General features: G+C 34.3%; 2 long non-coding RNA genes and 1 pseudogene across 2 annotated transcripts; 2 read left to right on the top strand and 1 right to left on the bottom strand.

Annotated features, from left to right (window-relative positions):
- Positions 1-518: 518 nt before the first annotated feature.
- Positions 519-19731, top strand: LOC127857771 (calcium load-activated calcium channel-like; annotated as a pseudogene).
- On the top strand, positions 7384-8839 carry LOC127855785 (uncharacterized). Its single transcript, XR_008037739.1, has 3 exons — positions 7384-7505; positions 7931-8152; positions 8582-8839. It is a non-coding gene; the product is annotated as an uncharacterized LOC127855785 (long non-coding RNA).
- On the bottom strand, positions 9767-12980 carry LOC127855781 (uncharacterized). The gene is made up of 3 exons (XR_008037737.1): positions 12801-12980; positions 12118-12303; positions 9767-11245 (listed from the first exon to the last, which is right to left on the bottom strand). It is a non-coding gene; the product is annotated as an uncharacterized LOC127855781 (long non-coding RNA).
- Positions 19732-22478: the final 2747 nt, after the last annotated feature.

Consider the following 22478-nt stretch of genomic DNA (forward strand, 5'->3'; position numbering starts at 1 on the left):
CGTATGTATTCCTATGTATTGTTATAACTTTAAAATTATCCAAATATATGTAATAGAAATTATTTGATAGTTTGTTAAATTTTCAAAGCAATATCATACTCTTGTATCTATTTTTCTCATTTCGACGACGATATACCTGAAGCAAAAGACAAGAGGATCTTATTTCAAATGGATTAATCCTCAATAAATATAATATATTACTGTAAGAAACAATATTCCATAGTTTTAAATTGTTTCGACGAACATATTTTCAACGATTTATTCGAATAAAATATTGGGCCGAAAAAGCCTGATACTTGGGCCGAATGAGACTGAAATTGGGGCCGAATGAGCCTAAAAAAACCGGGGCCAAAAGAGTTGACAACCTTTTGTTTTGGTCTCATCCAGTTGAGATTTTCATGACAAAAGCTCATACTGTATGTAGCAATTTACTTTCATCACCATAAATCATTAAATGTCATAATATTTAGATGCTTGGTGGTAGGTTTATGCAAAACTGGCATAACAACTGTATTTAAATGACTGCATTAGGTTAGGAGAATGTGGTTTCAAGAGTGTGTTATTAACTCATTTGGCTGGGTAAACATCTATTACAACATCCAGAATGACAGGGATGATTCTGGAACTTAATCACAAAGATTTTCAAAACAGTTTTTATATTAGATGTTTTTAGGATTAGTGAGATTAAAAGAAATACTTTTGTTTGATTGTAGGGTTGACATGGCATCTTTTATACAGGACAGAGAACTATAAGAAGTTGAAGGCAGAGGTAGAAAAGCAGAGTAAAAAATGTAAGAATATAAGGGCTTAACACTTCTGAATAAAGAAAACATGAAAATGAGCACAATGAAGAAGTTTGCATTTTTAATTTTGTCTATTAAACTCAAATATTACAAATTCACAAGGCATAGTTTAATGTATTATTTTTAATAATTACTATATAAGACAACATTAATTCAGCTTAATTTTTATTAAAATTTTTATTCTATAAAAGTTCTAAACGGTGTCATCTGCGGTACTTAAATACATTAATCTTGTTATAACATGACTGTGCTTTTTCATGCTTAAGGTTTCGTGGTTGCTTCAAACCAGTTAATTATTCATCATAAAAGCCTCCTCACACAAAGGCGAATCCATATGACGAAGCCTGGCCAAAAGGGAAAAATTATACATTCTAGCGAATTCTTGCCGAAATTGTTTGAAAATGTGTTGCATTGTGTAATATTATAACGAAAGGTGAACGTAGAGGAAGTATTTGATGCGAATGATTTACGTAGTGTGACGAACAGTTACTGTAATTCGCTAGAAAGCGTTCGGTCGCGCAAATAATATTCGTTCTTTCGTTTAGCGATTTGAAGCTATTAAGAACGTTAAGATAGGAATGTAAGCGCAATCTTGCGCATAGTTGCGCATACCGCCGAATAGTTTCGAAACGGTGTTTCTGCATCCGGGCCTTTTGATAAAGAATATTTTTTCCGACTCGACGACAGTATTGCTGTGACTACTGATTTTGTCAAAAGTATGCCGCCTATGGGAAGAGGAAGAGGATCTAGAGCGAGGAATGCTGTTGCTGTAGAGCCGAGGGAACTTAAGCACCCACAGCTGCAGTCTAATGAAAAACCCGGTAATGCCGAGGAGAAAATACCAAGTATTCCATCCGTGTAAGATCATTTCGCTATTGAGACCACTATTTTGCCTGGTCTTAATAGCAGAATTTATTGTACCTGGATTCGGTTGGCCAAAATCCCAAATGCATTTTCTGATACTCTCCTTGCCCTGGGTAACCGGTTGTTCAGGATTCTTTCGTCCCTTGTCAGGACTCTATGTCCATAGGGTTTCTGCATGCTCTCGCTAAGGCTGAAAGTGTCATCTCCAACCAAGAAATAGGGCATGTCCATTGGAAATCCATTGGAACCATCCTGCACCATCTCCAGGAATTCTGATTCATTATAAATCTTGGCATCTCCACTTGAACCGTATTCTGAAAATACAAAAGAATAAGAAATTGTCAGTATACAACTGTCCATTAAAAACAGCACTAATTGTATATATTTTATGCAATTACAAAATAATGCTGTTACATTTTTGTAGACTTATACTCGAATCGACAATGGCCAGTAAGATGATGCTGAATAATTCCTTATAATTATAATATAAAGAACCAGAGCTGGCAGGCTTTCTGATAGCTATGTGCTTGTAAGAGCCGTGCCATATGAAAAACACATGACCGGCGACACCTTATGTTGCTGATAAATCCCCATCTTGCTCAGAAAATGAAGCCGCGTGTTTGAGTAACAGAAAATATTGAAGATAAACAGGGGTCACGGAGCATTAATTTTTTCAAAATACATGTATTTCTGGTTGTTCAAGACGGACTCATGGCTGTCGCACAATGACACATCGACAAATATGACTAGCCAAAACATTCTCAAGAGGAAATTCATGATGAATGAAGTGTTTTATCGCTCCGATCCGAAAATGATAAGTAATGGGTCACGAGGACAATCTTGCTAAGATGGGGTCACATGTTTTCAGAGAAATTAATTTGCTACAGTATCAATCAACTATTACACAAACTGTCATGCAGGAAGAGCCCACCACGTACACATATTTCTCTGTAAGCTGGAATTCGTCGTATTATTTTTCCCATCACTTTATGAAAATACAACTTTAACTTAATACCCTATTATACCTCAAGGAAAGGAGGTATGTTATATTGCATATAATGAAATCATTGAGTGATCCACACTTATTTGAAGTCCACACACAAATATATTCAAGATGCCATATTCAGTAAAAACATCTGTACCAATTCTCATGTAAAGTCAGGGATTTATTCACTTATATTGTTGAGTCTAAAAATAATGCTAAAGACTCCAAACTCTAACTCAAAATTTAAGTTTTAGTGATTGTCTGTGTCATTAATTGATTATTATTAGTATTATATTAATTTTATATTTCCCTTTTTGTATTTTTCAGAATACCATAAAGCTTCTGAAGCACCAAAATTGTGGCAACTTATTCAGGCTGCTACGAAAGTGTCAATCAACAAGACTTACAACTGATTGAATGTGCCTTTATTTAATGAACAATGTTAAATGTGTTGTTATTATTAATACTGTTATTAAATCAATTCCTTTAACATACTGTAAATGCTCAGTTTTTGTTTTTATTATAATAACATGATCTTCATTGCCCAAATGTTGCCCAAGTGTGGCGACAACTTTTTAAATGTGGCGAAAGTAAGTGGCGACAACTTTTGAAACCCAGAGGGAACCCTGTGACACGAAATTTAAAATATGCCCTCCCAGCAAACACATGACGTAGGGTAGACGTCAGTTTACCGTCGGATTCTCGTCGCGACTTTGGCGACCAAAAACCCGACGTCTATCCCACGTCCTACCCTGACGTAAGTTAGACGTCGGAAAAAGTCGTCAGAATGACGTCGGTTTTTCAGTCTGTATTTGCAGATACTGTATATTCATAATCGATTATAAATAAAACTGGTATAAAACGAAAAATTACTTAAATCATTTACACTGTTTAAACCAATTTCATTTGTTGAGTTGGCAGTTGAATGTTGTGACTGCAGTTATAGCAGCTTAATATTCATGATAAGGATGCGTCTACCAAGTGCAGGACTGTGTCTCACAACACGAGGTAGATTTATCCGTAAAATACTGTACAAGTCAGTTATGTTATTATCCTACCGCTAAAGCTTGCTAGTGATGTCACAGTTTGTTTACATTATCATATCGAATTTATTGGCTGAAATCTGCACTGGAGGATTTCAGCCAATCAATTTGATATAATAAGGTCAACAAAATGTGACGTCACTAGCAAGCTTTAGCGGTAGTATAATACAGTACTTCGAACATTGTACATTGCTAGACATGTCGTCTGCAACACTGTGTATTGTTGACAAATAAGAAGTGGTGTATTGTGTAAATAACAAATAAAGTTTTAAAGCACTTTATATGTGTAATCTTGTTGGATTGAAAATGTTTTCATTTTATCTGAAAGTGTAACCCTTTTATTCAAGTATGTTAACGTCGTAGACTGCTCAATAAAAATCATATTGTTGGACAGACGGACTAACGCCGGACAAAAATATGTCCCAATACCTTTTAGCTCTGGTGAGCTCAAATAATAATACAATGCAAATTTATGGTCACGACAAGGTCTGTTACAGACAAACAGAAGAACAAAAAATGAACAAAAAATATAAATCATGCAAATATTATTTCCGTGATTTAAAATGATTCGGACAACCCCTGACTTATGTGTGCGTAGGCCTTTTAGAGTGTTCTTTCATGTATATCACTATATTTATTTCTTATCGTGGGACTTGCTGTGCCGTGAAAGACTAGGCATATGCATATATGCCGTTCCACAGGTACACCTGTATCTTTTCTCAGGTGCATGACTTCCGTCATGCTGTTTCAATAGCTTCTCTGAATTAAAAGTCGTTCTACACAATGTGCACGTCACAGTTTCTTTGTTACTGTTCTCTGACCTTTCGTGGGCGGTCAGTTGATGCCTCGTTGCGAATGACCTTCCACATGTTGTACATACGTGATTCTTTGGCCCATCGTTCTGTGCCGTTTAAGGTGGTCTGAATCCTGAAATATAGGCCAAATGTATACGCTCGAAGGGTCGCATTATGTTAAGGCGCGTGCGTCCGTCTGTATGCGTGTATGCCCGTCCGGATTTAAACCAACCAAATTTCGCACGCATGATTACCATGCTGTTTAGTTGTGCATGAAGTAACACAAATCCGGATCGGTTCTGTAATTCCAGAGTTACGAACCCTTCACTATGATATTCTTAAATGCCTTTGGACGTATTTTGTGCCGATCGGCGGTGCTCTTGTTTTCAGGTCATATTTGGAAAACCCCTTCAAATAAATTCCTAAAACTAGCTAAAACTACCATCCAAAAGATTACCATCAATTGAATTGAGACCTATGGTGAACCGCCATGCAGAAAACGCAATTGCCCTTTGTCATAGTTTTATCCTGCATTATCCCACAGGAACTTGAAATTATATTACTATACTTTTATACGTCTGTATGTTTTTGTTTGAACATAGCCACTCCCTATATAAAATAAACACCAGGAATGATACACATTTGATATATATATATGACTAGCCTCAACTGACAACACCACATGAATTTACCCATGAAACAAAAAAAAACAATGTTGTTTATGTATCCAATGACCCGATACGATTTCAATCGATCTTTGTTTCGTAGGTGAATGCATGTGCTTTTGACAGTTGGGGTCTAGCCGTAGATCTTAAATGTGTTTCATTCCTAGTGGGGTTATTAATATATAGTGGGGGACTATTGGCATACATGAACATACAGACGTTCTTTAGTGATTAATTTCAAAATCCTGTGAATATCATAAGTCAGAAGTTTTATTGCATCAAACTATTATCAGACATCGAGTATGGCAGGCTTGAAACTAACTGCTGAGTCACTTTGCGTTTCTTGCGGGTCTAGGTGTGAATAAATAACAAACGCTGTGTTGGGGTCGTCTAGCCAAGCCATTCCCTATTACACTCTGAATAAGAGCTTAAATCATTAAATTGATAAATTCAAAGATTCTTATTGACCCAATATATTTCGAACCGTAGACAATGCCTTACTTGTAAAGTACTTATATATTGTGTAAACATAAAAGAAATTGCACTCACTTACCTGGAAGGCTTTTCCACAGCAGTGATATATCCCAAGGCCTGCATGGGTGCGCAAATGCCGTCTTAAACTACTTCGATGTGTAAACGCCTTTCCGCACGTCTGGAACAGCATATCTGAAAAGACAATCACATTAACCACAGGTTAAAGCTCCAATTCGAAGGGGAAAAGACATAATATACATTAAATCATCCTACTTGATTATATCGACACCTAGATCCAAAGCAGAGAAACAAATACAGTATAACGTATATTCAGATACATGTGTGATCATTTTGCCCAACTCTATTTGTCATATGCATTTTCACAAGTGTTCGCAAAGATTACGTCATACATCTTCGAAAATCAAGTGAATTTCTTTCTATTGCACTTTCAACTTGTGTTTGTTTTTACACACTGTTCTGTAACCTCGATTTGAGTTGCTTTTCTGTTAAAGTATCGTATTGCTATTTTGTGGCGCCTGCTCAATTTAGTTATACAAATGTGAGAATTTAAAGAGATTTCTTGTCTAATAGTGTATCGCCAATGTTCTTGTTTGTATATTGTCGTTGTTCAGCAAGACGTCTTATCTCCTTCATTTCAATGAATGAGATACGACCTTTTAACTGAACAGCGACGAAGTGGCCAAAGTTAAATAGAAAATACGACCTCGATAGTTTTGCTTGAAACATGGTAAATGGTCAGATGTCAATTGAGTGGCTATTTCGAAAAGTTTTGCTTTGTTCTATGGTAAAATGTATATTGCAAATGGTTTTCTAGTTGATGTTAACTAAAACGCTATCTTGGAAGAGTTTCATTGTTCCAAGACCAAAAGTTTATTCGAAAGTGCTATATAGAATATGTTTTAGTTGAATCTATATAGCAAACGGTGTCACGCCTTATCCGTCATGTTAATGGATTAACCACAAAAAATGTTATGACGTGGTTTCCTATTTTGTTTTACACGTTGCTGTCTTATGACGGCATTATCTTTACTAGTTGGACAAGTACAGGTTACCATATAGAACCACGATAAGCATGCTTTAGGAATGAAGGCAATGTTACCGGGGAGCTATTTGCCTCTTCCAGCACAGCCGGACAGTCTTAGGAGAGAAAAGGAATGATAAACAAGTCAGTGCGACCAAAGAGGTATCCATAAGTTATTTTAAATTCGTCATGACATCGCTAATATATGTTGGTCAAAATGTAACCCCATCTTAGCAAGTTTGTCCGCGTAACCCATTACTTATCATTTTCGGATCGGAGCGATGAAACACTTCATTCATCATGAATTTTAATTCATGTCAAACAGTAGACTTATATATAATTTACCATTGAGAGATCACGGTTATTATTTTTCAGCCGCTCTTCTTGGCGTTCTGAAAATACAACACAAATACATTAAAGCTTGTAATTTTACTTTACACTAAACATGGGTATTATTATACATTTACTGGGTCCTAATACTGGTGTGCCAATACCTGTCAGCAGATAAATATTCCCATCTTTTATATTTGTTATTAAAAGAATCTAATGTTACAAGCATTATATTTGTAAAAGCCAAGAATATTCTGGATATTCCTCTTTTTTCAATTGTTTTGAATATCCTCAAGATTTGATTTCCTGTATGTCGAAGAAAACTTATTAGATAATAATACCACATATTTACAACTCACTTTTTTAATAGAGACCATAAATAGTTTTAAAAAGTGGTTTAAATTGTGTATTTACTTTTTCAATAGGATACAACCATAATTAAACCAAGAAGTTTATGAAGAAGGGATCACTGGATGTTGTCACTTTGGTACAAGAAACAGGAAAGGTATACTTATTTAGCTGCATTTTTTTTCTGTTGATTTCATTTGAGAATATTGAAATAATTTGTAGATAATGTTTTCAGATATTCAGGAAAGTTGAGATTATATTGAATTTTTTTTATGTCATTTCACAATATTCTTGAATGGTAACAAAAAAAAACCCACAGTTCAACGCACTAATTGTTGATATATAAAACAAAGTCTTTGTATGTAAAACTGTGTTGCTACATGAGCAAAGAATTTAAAAAATGATCCTACACTACACTAGGTGAATATTGAAATTTTACAAAAAAAACTGACAGGAATGTTTTAAAATGGTGTCATGAAAAATAAAAAAAATTCTATATGTACATGTAGCTACATCTTGTGTCAAAATTCTTAACTTTATGTTCAAAACATTTATTGTTAAATGCAGAAATGTCTTTTCAAGGATATCATAGACCACCTTACTTATACGGAAGCATAGGAGCTGTTGAAGGAAATTGCTGCCAGACAGTCAGCAGTTATCACTGACAGCCTGTCCTGGCCCAGCTTGGACCATCCTCAAGCTAACCATGATGGTGTGTTTGCAAGAATTGTCCATTTGGTAGACCATGATGAAGACCAGCTTTGTTGTGGCATGGCCTGACAATACTGTACAAGCCAGAGACCAGTATGTTTACTGTTGTTGAATATGACCCATTTTTCATGTTTATTTTTCTGTGGGCCTGTTTAACAGAATTAATAATGCACTTTATCTATTTCAAATATGTTATTTTTCTGTGGACTGTTTAACAGAATTATTAATGCATTTTATCTATATCAAATATTTTATTTGTCTTAGGGCCTGTTTAACGGAATTAGTAATGCATTTTATCTTTATCAAATATTGTTGCTTGTAATATGAATATAGAACACGTAAAACTACTCATGTAATTGTCTCAGCTTAAAATCAAAAGTGTAGAAAATTTAACTCATTTACTGTCGAAACAGTGGCCATTATGTTCCTGCATCTTAAAAGTTGGACAATAACAGCTAATATATATATATACAGATAGATTTAGCAAGGGGTTTTGAGTTTTTATGTGTTCATATTTTTCAGAAAAAGGGTTAAGTGGTGACTGATCCTCTCACCCTCCTTATCCAGGAAACGTTTCGGAACGTGTTGGCACTGAAGATGTGGAGGACACAGATTGATCTCAGTACATCCTTTGGATACATGGACACCTTCAACGGGACGACAACAAAACTGTACCTGCCTTTTTTTGAAAGGAAGTAGTTAATAAAATTATTGTTAACAGCTTTTTTAGTCTTGTTGTTTAAGAATGCTTGCAACATTAAAGTGGATAAACGGTTGTTTTAAATTTGAATCTTCAGTAATGCATTCTTTATTAAATGATGTAATCTTATTTCTTTCAATATAGTGTAAATAATAGGATATAAATATCCTTTGTATACAAAATGAAAACCAAGTTTACTGTTCTATTAATCATTATTTATTTATCTTGTTCTTTTGTCAGAAATATTACAGGGGCATACATACAGTATTTCTTAAATAAAAGGGGCAGTTCTTAGAAAATTAACATGTATTTTAGCAATGCATATTCAAACTTTTTCCACATTTATAACCAGCAACAATATGTAAGTATTATAATGTAACACAAATTAATACTATGAATTTACTACTGATTTTGCCGTGCCTGTCATCAAATAAACATGTTTTACTGAAAGTTTCTTATAAGATGTTATGTGGAAGACTTAATCAATCATTTAATAAATATTTGAGCCTCGCTCTGGGAAAAGGGGGTTTAATGCATGTACTTTAGGTTGTCCAAGATTAGGCTGTGCAGACTGCACAGGCTAATCAGGGGCAACACTTTCCGCCTTATCTGGATTTTCTCTAAGAGACTCCCTTTCAACAAAAAATACAATAAAGCAGCAATTGTCTTCCTGATTGGTTTGATCAGCACAGGTTAATCTCGTACGACAATTTACGCACATGCATTAAGCCCCATTTTCCCAAGGCAAGGCTCACCTATTTAGGGTTTAGCTGTCTATATGCTCTTTAACTTTTGAATCATGATGCAGTTTCATATAATAATGTATTATGAGTCGTTTTTAATTGATGCATATTCTTTTGTTCAGTGTTGAACTCAACATGTATTATAATAAGGTGTTCACTTAACATTCTTGCAGTAATGTTTTGCTGTGTAATATACATGCAATAATAAATCAAAATTGAACAACTAGCTTCTTATTTCTTCATGTTATTTATTAAAACATTTTAAACCAAAACAACAAAATCCATAACATAATGAACACAAAACATAATACTCTATATTCATGAAACAAAACTATAATTGATAACATTTTGAATAAATGTTTCCAACTTTCAACATTTGACAGATCAAATTATTTCTGAATTCCACATATTTTTTATTTATGGATAAACAGCACTTTATCATCTTTATGACAGTTTATGTAAGGCTATTACAATAAATGGTTGTTTATAGACTGATAAACAATGGAAAACAATACATAAATTAATCTATATATAGCATTGTGCTTTGATGTCATTGTTAATGGACATAAACAAATGTGGTGTGCAGCATGCACTCAACATTGACTATGGTAGCTTATACCTAAAAAGAGTTAATAATTCCTTTTCATAGTCTTTACTTGTGACAAAAAATCAGGAAAATGCTGAGCCCAGTGTTTATTTAGCTATTTGCCAGACACGGTTTTCACAAATTCTTCTGTTTAAGAGTGACCTATGATCAAATACTTTGGATCCTCTATTGTAATAACAAAACAATTAATTCACCATGTTTGATCATGGGTCTCCCATAAAAAACTTTACACAAATCCTGATACATAACACCTATAAGAGTCAACAATTCCTGTTAATGGTCTTGACTTGTGACAAAAAAATCTGGAACTTGGCCCATTGTTAATGTAGTTATTTGCCAGACAAGGTTTTTACTTATTCTTCTTTTTCAGAGTGATCTATGATTGAATACTTTGGATCCTATATTTTTATAACAAAACAATTAACAAAATTCAAAATACCATACACACTTAAAACTCAAATACATATTCTCATGGCATTTCAGGGCACTTGTATGCTATGTTCGTCAGTATTTTATCAATGGTATTTCTGCCCTATGTTTATAAGCAGTTCACTTATTAAAATCACATTTTATCACCATGATGATGACAGGACAGTTGACCATAATGTCACACATTTGGTCACGCCTTCATATTACACAAATAAATTCAAGCATCATTTCAAATACTAAAGTCATCTACTGACTGAAAAAACAGCCAGGGTCACACATGCACTTTCATACTCAATGGTATACATCCTATAAAACCATGCTGCCAAATTCACACAACATGTTCCTACCCATAGTCAGTTATCATTGATTTCAGCTTTGTCAATTTTTTAATTCATAATAATGGTATGTTGAAGTTAGTTTAAAGAACATAGTTACATACACCATGTACCAATTTGTATGAGTAAATCTTCATATTGTTTCCGGGTTGCTTGCCCTTGACCTATTGGATATTGCAGCTCCTCATTAGCCGCAGGTGGATATATAAGGGGCAATTGTAGAGGCAATCAGCTTTGGATAAGCTGAATCAAAAAGGAACTTTGATTGAAGGGTTTTTTCCTTGATGATCTCTGTGTACTCAGTGCATGCACGTGTATCCCTTCTTTTCATTGATTGGCACTACCGTCCAATTGTTGGCTGCCTTCAATTTACTCTGAAATAACATATAAGCATATTTGTAATTTTGAAATGAACACTAAAACTTATCATAAAAACTATGTATGAAATTTGTTTGCTATTTTAAACATTATTTTGTTCATATCATGCCAATCAGGTAACATACCAATACTTTTCTGGGCTACTTGATTCACCAGTATTAACTTATGAACCTACCAATACTTTTCTGGGCTACTTGATTCACCAGTATTAACTTATGAACCTACCAATACTTTTCTGGGCTACTTGATTCAACAATATTAACTTATGAACCTACCAATACTTTTTTGGGCTACTTGATTCACCAGAATTAACTTATAAACCTACCAATACTTTTCTTGGCTACTTGATTCACCAGTATTAACTTATGAACCTACCAATACTTTTCTAGGCTACTTGATTCACCAGTATTAACTTATAAACCTACCAAAACTTTTCTGGGCTACTTGATTCACCATTATTAACTTATGAACCTACCAATACTTTTCTGGGCTACTTAATTCACCAGTATTAACTTATGAACCTACCAATACTTTTCTTGGCTTCTTGATTCACCAGTATGAGCTTATTATATGATGAAGTTATCATACTTGAGTCACTAACTGACAATTACTGTACAACTAGAGATTGGAGGAGAATGGCATTGAAATAATTTCATGACCAATCACCAAGCAAGTTATCTGAACGGTTCAGAAAACAAACCAGCTATCGGATATCCTCTGGTTTTCATGACATAAAAAGTTTCTGGTAAAAAAAATAATAAAGCAATTATATTACCAAGGAACTTTAGGAAGCACATAGAATCTTATTGAATATAAATATATCATTTTATCAATTAAAATATGCTAAGACAGGGTTGTTTGCATACTCTAAGTAAGATGTTATCTCTCCAATTCCTGACACATGACCAGGTGTGGTACTTTCTTGTGACACAAATGACAGGCCAGGACCTGGCGGGGGCTGATGACCGTGCATAGGTGAAGAGTTTGTTGTTCTAACATTATGCTGAACAGTCAAACTTGCAATAGTTTGGCCGGCACGTCTTCCTAAATACCTTAAAAAGAAGGTTTGTTTTAGAATATAAAATTGATCACATATCAATTTAAAGAAACAACAAAATTGATGTTAAAATCAGGGAATAAACTGTATAATCAAATTATCATATCATGATAATTGATTACATAATATAACATATACATTTGCATACCAGTATATTTTATAATATAATATATACCGAATAAATTAATCATTCATAATTCATCATTTATCATTAATTTCATGCTTCATTTAACTCGTGTTGGAGTGTTCCTTATAAGTTGTAACGAATTCATTAAATTGATACGAACATCTTGGCATAGGGGCATAAAGGCTTATTTTAAAACGCGCAATGAACAAATTATGTTATCAGTGCGTATCTGGTTTCGTTGCAGAGTAAAATATCCATACAATAAAACTAAATACCTATCCCAACTTTTGCTAAAATTCCTTTCATCCTTTGTAAACAAGCAACACTTGCCAAAAACTAAACGTAGCTTCTAAAATATGACTTACAATTCGTGTGTTTAAGCCATTACCCTGTCTTCGTCTCTTCCAACGATACTCCTATAGTTCTGCAAACACTCAGTCTCGTCGCCAAGATTGAATAAATTCGAGCGATGTCGCTTGCTCCGGCTTTTGTTTCTCTTTTTTTATATTTTCGATCACAGAAATGAGATGCATTGTTTGTAAACAAAAAGCGGATAAGCGCAGCGCGCATGCGCAGGCTGCACTCTGGTATACTAGTTGGGATCCCATTCACAATTTCTGACTAAAAATAACTCATTTCGCGTCTGAGACGCTTTATAATTTTCAGGTTTTCAAAACGTCAAAAGTTGCATTTAATGGAAATTTTAGAGCATGGAAACAATTTGGTTTTTTTTAAAGCAAATATCATAACTACAATAAAAATTTGCAAATCCGAAACAATTTTTTTCAATTTTGTCAATTTATCAAAGTGTGAACAAGTCCCTTTAAGGGGACTGCAGGATTTATAACATTGTGATAACTGAAGGGGTCTGAATAATTGTTAAATCAATCAAATAAAATCAAACCATTTGCAGTCTACAAAACTAACTTTTTTGTCTTCATAGTCAATGTGGCTATGAACTTTTGAAAATGTCATAGGAAATTTTTCATAGCCAGAAAAAAATTGAATTAATTTACAGTAAAAATACAAAGCCGTTGCTCACGGGTATCTATCTTAATCCTATCAATGACAAAGTTACCCTCGCATTATAATTTCATTTATCGGCGAAGAATGCAAGTTCAGTTTACCAAAAGTATTATGACAGATAGAAAACTAAGACAAGTAGCCAAGCGGTGTCACTGTAAGAATTTACACCTGAAATTTGTAAAGTGATTATTTATTGGTTTATTTTCTCTGATTTTTTTCATCGCAATTCAGGCAATCTTTATTCAATTTTTCTATGACAAATGCCGAGATTTTATCGCATTGGCGATCAGCCGATGGGTTAATTTTGCAGACTGCCATTATATGCAACATGTTTTTAAATTTAATATCTTTTGTGTTGTTAAATGAAAACAACAGCATAATGTAAGTTATTGTTGTTGTTTTTTTAATTAGAGTAATAATCAGAAAAATAACAGTATGCCAGTGCATAATGACTTGAAGAATGTTCAGTTTAATTAAATGTGTTTATTTTTCAGGTGAAAATGAAGTCTATGTTTGCAATTGGTTTTGCATTCACCAGTTTACTGAGCATGTTTAATTCAATGTGAGTACACAGAGGTATTGTTATTTCAGAAGAGTACACAGAGGTATTGTTATTTCAGTAAAGTACACAGAGGTATTGTTATTTCAGTAGAGTCCACAGGTGTATTGTTATTTCAGTAGAGTACACAGAGGTATTGTTATTTAAGTAGAGTACACAGAGGTATTGTTATTTCAGAAGAGTACACAGAGGTATTGTTATTTCAGAAGAGTACACAGAGGTATTGTTATTTTTTTAAGAATACACAGAGGTATGGTTATTTCAGTAGAGTGCACAGAGGTTTTGTTATTACAGTAGAGTACACAAAGGTATTGTCATTACAGTTGAGTACACAGAGGTTTTGTTATTTCAGTAGAGTGCACAAAGGTATTGTTATTTCTGAAGAGTACACAGAGGTATTGTCATTTCAGTAGGGTACACAGAGGTATTGTTATTTCAGAAAACTACACAGAGGTATTGTCATTTCAGAAGAGTACACAGAGGTATTGTTATTTTTGAAGAGTAAACAGAGGTATTGTTATTTTTAAAGAGTACACAGAGGTATTGTTATTTCAGAAGAGTACACAGAGGTATTGTTATTTTTGAAGAGTACACAGAGGTATTGTTATTTCAGAAGAGTACACAGAGGTATTTTTATATCAGAAGAGTACACAGAGGTATTGTTTTTTATGAAGAGTACACAGAGGTATTGTTATTTCAGTAGAGTACACAGAGGTATTGTTATTTCAGTAGAGTCCACAGGTGTATTGTTATTTCAGTAGAGTACACAGAGGTATTGTTATTTAAGTAGAGTACACAGAGGTATTGTTATTTCAGAAGAGTACACAGAGGTATTGTTATTTCAGAAGAGTACACAGAGGTATTGTTATTTTTTTAAGAATACACAGAGGTATGGTTATTTCAGTAGAGTGCACAGAGGTTTTGTTATTACAGTAGAGTACACAAAGGTATTGTCATTACAGTTGAGTACACAGAGGTATTGTTATTTCAGTAGGGTACACAGAGGTATTGTTATTTCAGAAAACTACACAGAGGTATTGTCATTTCAGAAGAGTACACAGAGGTATTGTTATTTTTGAAGAGTAAACAGAGGTATTGTTATTTTTAAAGAGTACACAGAGGTATTGTTATTTCAGAAGAGTACACAGAGGTATTGTTATTTTTGAAGAGTACACAGAGGTATTGTTATTTCAGAAGAGTACACAGAGGTATTGTTATATCAGAAGAGTACACAGAGGTATTGTTATTTATGAAGAGTACACAGAGGTATTGTTATTTCAGTAGAGTACACAGAGGTATTGTTATTTCAGAGGAGTACACAGAGGTATTGTTATTTCAGAAGAGTACACAGAGGTATTGTCATTTCAGAAGAGTACACAGAGGTATTGTTATTTTGAAGAGTACACAGAGGAATTGTTATTTTTGAAGAGTACACAGAGGTATTGTTATTTCAGTAGAGTACACAGAGCTATTGTCATTTCAGTAAAGTACACAGAGGTATTGTCATTTCAGGAGAGTACACAGGGGTATTGTCATTACAGTAGAGTACACAGAGGTATTGTTATTTCAGAAGAGTACACAGAGGTATTGTCATTTCAGAAGAGTACACAGAGGTATTGTTATTTTGAAGAGTACACAGAGGAATTGTTATTTTTGAAGAGTACACAGAGGTATTGTTATTTCAGTAGAGTACACAGAGCTATTGTCATTTCAGTAAAGTACACAGAGGTATTGTCATTTCAGGAGAGTACACAGGGGTATTGTCATTACAGTAGAGTACACAGAGGTATTGTTATTTCAGTAGAGTACACAGAGGTATTGTCATTTCAGAAGAGTACACAGAGGTATTGTCATTTTAGAAGAGCACACAGAGGTATTGTCATTGCAGTAGAGTACACAGAGGTATTGTTATTTTTGAAGAGTACACAGAGGTATTTTTATTTCAGTAGAGTACACAGTGGTATTGTTATTTCAGAAGAGTACACAGAGGTTTTGTTATTACAGTAGAGTACACAAAGGTATTGTCATTACAGTTGAGTACACAGAGGTTTTGTTATTTCAGTAGAGTGCACAAAGGTATTGTTATTTCTGAGGAGTACACAGAGGTATTGTTATTTTAGTAGGGTACACAGAGGTATTGTTATTTCAGAAAACTACACAGAGGTATTGTCATTTCAGAAGAGTACACAGAGGTATTGTCATTTTAGAAGAGCACACAGAGGTATTGTCATTGCAGTAGAGTACACAGAGGTATTGTTATTTTTGAAGAGTACACAGAGGTATTATTATTTCAGTAGAGTACACAGTGGTATTGTTATTTCCGAAGAGTACACAGAGGTTTTGTTATTACAGTAGAGTACACAAAGGTATTGTCATTACAGTTGAGTACACAGAGGTTTTGTTATTTCAGTAGAGTGCACAAAGGTATTGTTATTTCTGAAGAGTACACAGAGGTATTGTTATTTCAGTAGGGTACACAGAGGTATTGTTATTTCAGAAAACCACACAGAGGTATTGTCATTTCAGAAGAGTACACAGAGGTATTGTTATTTTTGAAGAGTAAACAGAGGTATTGTTATTTTTAAAGAGTACACAGAGGCATTGTTATTTCAGAAGAGTACACAGAGGTATTGTTATTTTTGAAGAGTACACAGAGGTATTGTTATTTCAGAAGAGTACACAGAGGTATTGTTATATCAGAAGAGTACACAGAGGTATTGTTATTTATAAAGAGTACACAGAGGTATTGATTTTTCAGTAGAGTACACAGAGGTATTGTTATTTCAGAGGAGTACACAGAGGTATTGTTATTTCAGAAGAGTACACAGAGGTATTGTCATTTCAGAAGAGTACACAGAGGTATTGTTAATTTTGAAGAGTACACAGAGGAATTGTTATTTTTGAAGAGTACACAGAGGTATTGTTATTTCAGTAGAGTACACAGAGCTATTGTCATTTCAGTAAAGTACACAGAGGTATTGTCATTTCAGGAGAGTACACAGGGGTATTGTCATTACAGTAGAGTACACAGAGGTATTGTTATTTCAGTAGAGTACACAGAGGTATTGTCATTTCAGAAGAGTACACAGAGGTATTGCCATTTTAGAAGAGCACACAGAGGTATTGTCATTGCAGTAGAGTACACAGAGGTATTGTTATTTTTGAAGAGTACACAGAGGTATTGTTATTTCAGTAGAGTACACAGTGGTATTGTTATTTCAGAAGAGTACACAGAGGTTTTGTTATTTCAGTAAAGTACGCAAAGGTATTTTTTCAGCCCCCGGATCAAATGATCGGGGGTATTTTGTTTTTGGCCTGTCTGCCTGTCTGTTATGTATGTGTGTGTCTGTCACAAAACTTTAAGGTTGGTCATAGCATTTGCAATATCGAAGATAGCAACTTGATATTTGGCATGCAAATGTACAGTTTGTATTTCATGGAGCTGCAAATTTTTAGGGGTGAAAAATCAAGGTAATCCTTCAAGGTCAAAGTTCTTTTTTTGTCTAAAATTTCTGCCATGCTGCTTCCAAGCGCAATCGGGGGGATTAGTTTTCTCAAACACAGCTCTTGTTCTGTTATTTGCATATAGGTATTGATATTAAAGTTAAGCATACACACATAGTTATTCAGAGGTATGGTTATTTCAGGTGAGTACTTAGAGGTCTTGTTATTTCAGTTAAGCATACAAACATAGGTATTCAGAGGTATTGTTATTTCAGTTGAGTACACAGAGGTATTTTTATTTCAGTTTAGCATACAAACATAGGTATTCAGAGGTATTGTTATTTCAGTAGAGTTCACGAGGGTCTTGTTATTTCAGTAAAGCATTCATACAGAGGATTTGTTATTTCTTTTGAGAACACAAAGGTATTGATATTTAAGTTTAGAATACATACAGATGAAGTGTTATTTCTGTTTAGCATATAAATGAATGTTAGGTTAAATAAAAGATGCGTAGTAATACATGTACACGCTTTGTGGAATCAATGTTTTTAGTAAAGTTTAGGCAAAAAGTCCAAAATGACCTTACATTATGTTGGCTAACATCTTTAAATCCAATCATTACTTTTCACAGCCATGTAAGTAGTACTTGTCTAAATACATATGCATATTTCAACGTTATCTTTATGCTGCTTGTAACATAACATTTTGTAAGAATGCCAGTTGTTGTTGTTTTTGCGTAGTTTTTTTAACCAATTTATTTGAGCTTGATTGCATCTAAAGCCTATAGGCTGTCTCCTTGGTAGAACCAGTACTTGATATCTTTTGGGGTGATCTAAAGAATACTTCCACTGTGGGGATTGAACCCATTACCTCCTGGATGCTTGGGGGGACACCATACCCGCTACTAGTCCCTTGTGTAACATACACAAATAAAAATTGTCCAAGATAAGATATACAAACTTGATGTAATTTTCATGATTTTTTTTACACCAATCGAAAAGTGAAAAAATACCTTCTATTTCTTTTATAAATTATATGTAAAACGTTTATACAATAAATTGAAACAATTTTTGTTTGATTCTGCAATGACCTTCTTTCAGTGCATATAAAGCTTAGAGTTCTGCATGCTTTCCAGATTTGATGGGCCGTGTGGTCGCCAAGCTGCCTTTCGTTCCAATCTCGTTCATTCAGGGCATCTATCATCGTAACCTGGCAGGGGAAGACTGCACAGACTGTTCCTTCATCTTCCTCTATATTCTCTGCACCATGTCCATCCGACAGGTAGAAAGTCATGCTAGGGTCCACACAGATAATGGAAAACTGGACTCAATGCTTGTGTTTAAAGGGTCCTTTTCACGTTTTGGTAAATTGACAAAATTGAAAAAGTTGTTTCAGATTCGCAAATTTTCGTTTTAGTTATGATATTTGTGAGGAAACAGTAATACTGAATATTTACCATGGTCTAATAAAGCCATTATATGCATCCTTTGACGATTTAAAAACCTGAAAATTATAAAGCGTTGCAACGCGAAACGATTGAATAATTTGGAGAGTTCTGTTGTTGTCGTTTAATTTTGTGAAACTACGAAGATTACTGATATAAAGTATAAAATACGTCGTTCATACATGCTTGGCAGGATAGCCGAGCGGTTTAATTGGTTTTTACTCCAGGATTCCGGGGTCACTGGTTCGAGCCCTGATGCGGTCTACTTTTTTTCTTTTCTTTTAATTTCATTCTTGATTTTTTAACTGGAGCTTTTTAATTCCAATGTTTACATTTATCAATAAAAAGATTTAATGACAAACTTCAAAACATGCCAAAATCTGTGAAAAGGCCCCTTTAAAGTGTCATCACAGATTAGCCTGTGCAGAAATCACAAGCCGATCAGGGACGACACTTTCCACCTTTACTGGATTTTTTCTAAAGGACTCTCATTAAACAAAAAATACAAAAAAAAAACGCAAAGTGTCGTCCCTGATTGGCATCCCTGTTTTTCTTTCAGAACATCCAGAAGCTCTTAGGTCTGGCTCCGTCTCGTGCTACCAGTAAACATGGAGGTGGATTCTTTACCCCGCCCACTTCTATGACCAAATAAGCACATTGGGCAGAACATTTGGTGAAAAACCCAAGCAAAATTAATTGCGTGGTGAGACGAATTGTGGTGCAAAATATTGAAAATATTATTGAATCTGAAGAAAATGGATATCATAATGATACAAAAGAAACGTCAGTAACAGCTGCAGACTTTCTCTTGGATTGTCCCTGGTTTGGATGTCTGAAACATATATTGTTTTTTGCTTTTCAAAAATTGATGTGTTGGTACCTTATGAAATCTGTGGAAAGTTTATGAAGTAATACTTAACAGGAAAGCAGTTTGTCATAAGTATATATTTATAATTTATTATACACAAACAAAGTTTAGGGGGTCACGTGCGTTTTAAACATTGAGCATGGTGTCCACTCTCTAATTCAAGTAGTTTTCATCAGATCTGCACCAAACTTGGTCAGAAGTTGTATCTAGATAATGTCCAGGTCAAGTTAGAATATGGATCATGGGTCCGATGTTTTTTTGTGAAGACAACATGCAAAATATTCTGTGCCAATGCGGCATGTGGGGGTACTGATGTTTGTTTTTGGTGTTGACGATGCTTGTTTCAAATGCAATATAATTAAATGTTGTTCTTTTAAAGCATCGTTGTTTAAGTAAATGAATTTTGTCTGATTTCTACATAAGTATTTTAGGTTAAAATTTCAAAAAAAAAGAAATAGGAGGCAAAAAAGGTACACCGTTAGGCCGTTTCTTTAAGTGGAATAGAGGGTGGAATTAAAAGTGTGGTTGCTAGTAGAATTAACAACCAGTATACAAAGTTATGTAATGGATATATAATAATTTAAACAGTGTGCAATATATATTAAAATATACGAACATCAATAAGTAGAGCTTTGGTTTATTATGGCATCTTTTTTAGACTGTTTGGAGTCACATACACCAACACGCTGGCCAGACATCGTATCACAAGCTTAATAGTAGTCTTAGTGGTAATCATGGATATGTCATGGAAATCAAAGCTCCGATTGGTCATGCATTCCCATTTATCATTATACCGCTGCGAACGAAGTTTCGGAGTGGGGGCATATTGCAGTCACATAGTCCGTAGGTTGGTCGTGTTTATAAGTCTTCTTACAATTCTACAAGTTTGTGAAGGAAACTACTTACAGAGTTTTAAGTTATTGATTTGAATTCGTTAAATATACGATAACCTTAAAGGAGCCTTTTCACAGATTTTGGCATGTTTTGAAGTTTGTCATTAAATGCTTTATATTTACAAATGTAAACATTAAATTTTAAAAGCTCCAGTAAAAGATCAAAAATAAAATTTTAAAAGGAAAAAAAAAATAGCACTCAGCAGGGCTCGAACCAGTGACCCCCGGAATCCTAAAACAAAAACGCATTAGCTAACTGAGCTATCCTACCAAGCATACATAAGCTGCGTATTTTATACCTTATATAAGCAACCTTCGTAGTTTCACAAATTTAAACGACAACAACAGAACTCTCAAAAATAATTCAATCGTTTCGCGTTGAAACGCTTTATAATTTTTAGGTTTTTAAATCGTCAAAAGATGCATATAATGGCTATATTAGAGCATGGAAAATGTTCAGTAATACTCTTTCCTCAAAAATATCATAACTAAACCGAAAATTTGCGAATTTAAAACAACTTTTTTCAATTTGGTCAATTTACCAAACCGTGAAAAGATCCCTTTAAAGTATGGACGTGCATGACATCATGTTCTTCGTCCTCAGTGACCCACACTTGTAAGTCCCGGACATATCTGCAATATATTTGAGTCATGCTCTGTGAAAAGGGGGTTTAATGCTTGTGCGTTAAGTGTTGTCCCATATTAGCCCGTGCAGTCCGCACAGGCTAATCAGGGACGACACTTCCCGCCGAAACTGGATTTTGCTAAGAAGAGACTTTCTTGAAACAGAATCGATCATAAAAGCGGAGAGTGTCGTCCCAGATTAGCCTGTGCGGACTGCTGTGCGGACTTGAAGAGTTGACATAAAAGTGCATGAAGATTGGAATTAGTTTATTGTAAAATGAGTCCAAACCGTAAGTTGTAAGACCGCAGTACAATAAGACGTAGCCTAGCCATGAAACATTTGGTTACAGTGTTGTCAACATTAAAATAAATCTTTTGACATGTCTGGATTAGTTTGTATAAGTGACCAGACTAATGGGAAATAGTACCAGAGAACGAGGTCCTTTGACCAAAGATCTAAACAAAATTGACAAAAGTAACAGACACCAAATAGAAATGTAAGTTTCTTTTTCATATATTAATAATTAACTTACTGGATTGTCGGAAGTGACAGTTCCCTTGCAGTTCTCACTTCGTCGCTGAGAACATTCCCATCGAATCGTCGACTTGGTTTCCTTCTTCTTTGTGTACGAGAAACCTTCATAGCATTAATTTAGCAAAGACAAAGACAAAGACAAAAGTTTATTTCGTAAATAAAGGCCACCGGCCCAAAATACAGCATATATTAGTAACAAATTTTATTTTTGAGTTGTGATTACATCAAGTTTGAACATCAATTTTGTTCTACATCTTTCTTTTTCATTATTTCAGTTATAAAAAAGGCTATGCTTTTTAATTTACTTTCATCAGAAATTTGCATAAGATTGCAAAAATTAAGGAAATTTTGTTCACCATTGTACCATGAAAAGATAAACATTTGCCTTTCTTGGTTGAATCTGGGACATTTAAAAAATACATGAAACTCATCTTCAATACATACATTATTAAAATAGACGGAACAATATGCACATAGTCGGTGTTCTCTTGAAATTCCTAAATGCCGACCAGTTTCAATTGCTAATTTATGGCTTGAACAACGGAATCTAGCAACTGACTTTCGAACATAAAATGGTATGTCGATAAACAAATATTTTGCTGGGTTTAGCATAGATTTGAATTGTTTGTAAGTATCACATCTTGATGAAT

The sequence above is a fragment of the Dreissena polymorpha genome, chromosome 1 (assembly GCF_020536995.1).
Source record: "Dreissena polymorpha isolate Duluth1 chromosome 1, UMN_Dpol_1.0, whole genome shotgun sequence".
Lineage (NCBI taxonomy): Eukaryota > Metazoa > Mollusca > Bivalvia > Myida > Dreissenidae > Dreissena > Dreissena polymorpha.